The 3,451-nt window shown below is 35.1% G+C and overlaps 1 pseudogene; it reads left to right on the forward strand.

Annotated features, from left to right (window-relative positions):
- Positions 1-1,956: 1,956 nt before the first annotated feature.
- LOC124985439 (60S ribosomal protein L7-like) lies at positions 1,957-2,705 on the forward strand (annotated as a pseudogene).
- The last annotated feature ends 746 nt before the right edge of the window (positions 2,706-3,451 follow it).

Below are 3,451 nucleotides of genomic sequence, written 5' to 3' on the forward strand. Positions count from 1 at the left end.
GCATAACTTAGGAAGAAGAGTCTGTGAAACATTTTTAAAAATTGCTGGATTCTCTGGAGAATGTATAGCACCTGAGTTTCATGGACAGAGGTGGGGGTTCCATCTACTTTCAGACTGTGCTTCTCTGGACGTTCACATTTCTTCACTGAGAAAATCAGGAGAATCCTGAGAAAGCTGTCTTCATGATGCTGACTAGGCAAGGGGAACACCAGCACCACAGAAATTCTGCCCATATCCATGATAACAACTCATAGGAGAAAAGAAAAAAAAAAAAAAAAACTAGAAAAATAAAAACTTCAACCTGAGGAATCTGGCTAGAAACATCTGCAGCTATAGGAAAGAAAAACCTAGGTTCATCTTCCTTATACGTCCTAAGAACAAAAGCATTCATCCATAGGAGCAAGGGAAATAGTGTCACTTGGTGACACTCAGTGACGCTCCACAAGAGGATTATAAACCGAGAGCTCTGTCCTGAAGGAGGAGCAGTACTACCTGCTAGGAATAGCCCTACAGCAGAAGAAAAGCAATGACATTTAGATAGACTGTCACCCTGAGACCCAGGTTCAAGATCAAGGCTAATCACCTCATTAGATGGCCCAAATAGTGATCATATAAGAATAAAAGAATACAATTCACCCCCACCTCCACATTAAGAATTATAAGGTAATAATGACAATACAGATGCAAGTGTTGTAAGTGCCTATAACATCTCTGAGGAGCAGAGGAAGACACAGAGACAAGCTGGGCATAAACAAAGTGGAAAAATCACCTGGAGTATGTGGCAATATCATAAACACAAAGAAGCAGCAGAAGAACTTGAATTTGTGTAGGACACAATCTTGGAACTTTCTGATAGAGAAATTAAAATCACCACAATTAACAGTTAAAAGACCTAATGGAAAAAACACATGGAAAATCAGGCTGATGATTTTAGCAAAGATGGAAACTTTATGAAAAATTTGATAGGAAATATTATAAATAACAAACAGTAACAGAGTTAAAGGAGGATTTTGCAGGCTCATCTCTAGACTATATTCAATCAAGGAAAGATTCAAGATGATGAAGAAGAATCATTGTAATTATCCAAATTGATGACATAGGACCAGAATTAGAGGAAGAAGGAAACACACACACACACACCCAGAACATTCAAAAATGAATGGTAGGGTCATATAAAATGATCTACAGTGAATATAATTGGAATTCCAGAAAAGAAAAATAGGAAGAATAAATAATTCTTCAGCTTTCTCTCTTTTTTCTCTTTCTCCAATTTGAAGAAGTAATGGTTTCCAAAGTTAGTTATAACAACAAACCACTGATCTGAGAATCTCATATAAAAACAAACAGAACGAATGCAAAATACACAACTAATGGTATTATATTAAAACTTCTGAAAAAAAAGAGAAAAATAAACGTACAAACAGAGAAAAACATATCCAAAGGTTCTGGGGATTGGAATACAGACATCTTTTAGGGGGATATTATTCTGCCAATGACAATTCTCTCTAAAAGATGAATTCTAATTAATGTTCCCCTGTTTAAGGGTGGCATGAATTCCATGATTCATTTATGTTTAATATGCAAACATCTTAGAAAGAATAACTTCAGTGTGATAAAATAAGGCAGAAACCATCTTAACCAAGTGAAGTCTAATGTTATCAATAATGTGTTATTATCATGTGCCCCTGATATGACATGGAAAGAAGGTAAATTCATCTGTGAGTTAATCTTTCCAAAAACCAGTAACATGAATATGAGAAGGAGAAAAATAAACTGAGGCACCTGTTAAATACCTCGTCAGTACTCAAAATTGTCAATGATATTAAAAATAGAAAAAAAACAATAAAGTATCACAATTTGGAGACTAAGGAAACAAAGATGATGACAAAGTAGATTGAATTCTGAAACAGAAAAGGGACTATTTAAAAACTAATGGCTCTTTTTCCAGCTGGAACCATGGAGATTGCACAAGAGAAGAAAAAGAAGGTTCCTGTTGTGCCAGAAACCCTTAAAAAAAAGGGGAAGGAATTATGCAGAGCCAAAGGTAAAGCGCCTGAGGAAGAAGTTTGCCCAAAAGATGGTTCAAAAGGCAAGGAGGAAGCTTATCTCTGAAAAAGCCAACCATTACCACAAGGAATATAGGCAGATGTATAGAACGGAGATTCAAATGGCTAGGATGGCAAGAAAAGCTGACAACTTCTATGTACCTGCAAAACCCAAACTGGCATTTGTCATCATGGTTAAGGAATACCAATGGTGTGAGCCCAAAGGTTGGTAAGGTGTTACAACTTCTTCATCTTCGCCAGATCTTAAAGGGCACTTTCGTTAAACTCAACAAGGCTTCAATGAACATGCTAAGGATTGTGGAACCATATATTGCATGGGGATACCCACACCTGAAGTCAGTGAATGAACTAATTTACAAGCATGTCTATGGCAAAATCAATAAGAAACGAATTGCCTTGACAGATAACAGTTTGATTGCACCATCTCTAGGTAAATATGGCATCATCTGCATGGAGGATCTAATTCATGAGACCTACAGTGTTGGAAAATGCTTCAAAGAAGCAAATAACTTCCTGTGGCCCTTCAAATTATCTTCTCCAAAAGGTGGAATGAAGAAAAAGACCACCCATTTTGTAGAAGGTGGAGATGCTGACAACAGTGAAGACCAGATCAACAGACTTATTAGAAGGATGAACTAAGGAATCTACCATCATATTTTTGTAATCTGGTCAGTTAATACAACGGAACCTGCTCTCAATGTAAGAAAATAAATAAATAAAAAATAAAAAAATAATGAATACCAAATACTGTCTGTAGTTTAGTTCAGTGTTGAACCCATATCAGTTTCATCATTTTAATTAACACATTGTGATTATATAAGATGTTAACTTCAGGGGAAGCTAAATAAAGATGTATAAAAACTTTTTGTACTCTCCTTGCAAACTAAAGATCTAAAATTATTCCAAAATAAAAAATTAAAAATGAGAGTTAATCACTTAATCCCCCTACCATCACATCTAATGGAATCCTATAAGATTCACCTGGCCTATCACTCTCTTTCATTTCTTGTTTAGAGGTACAGATAGAAGGAACAATGATAGCTATGGGTGTTTTTTTTTTTTTTCCTTTCCTCCTTCAAGACTCTTACATTTTAAAAATGTATCAATGTGCTGAATAAGAAAAAAAAAAAAGAGCAGGAGTTCATAAGCTCAATTAATTATGAGCAGGATCTTTCTTTTTCATACCTTATTCATTTGTAGTGCAGTATATGAGTCCAACATGATGTACCCTTACCAAGAACATGTTTCTTTTCCACTCAAATGTATTTTTACTATTTGACATTTCTCTTTCCTTACTACTCTTCTTTTCTTGTCATATTTTTAATATTGTATGCTTTTTTCCCAGCCTCTATATCAGTGCTATTTAAAGTAAAAGATATGCAGTG

This window comes from Sciurus carolinensis, chromosome 5 (assembly GCF_902686445.1).
Source record: "Sciurus carolinensis chromosome 5, mSciCar1.2, whole genome shotgun sequence".
Lineage (NCBI taxonomy): Eukaryota > Metazoa > Chordata > Mammalia > Rodentia > Sciuridae > Sciurus > Sciurus carolinensis.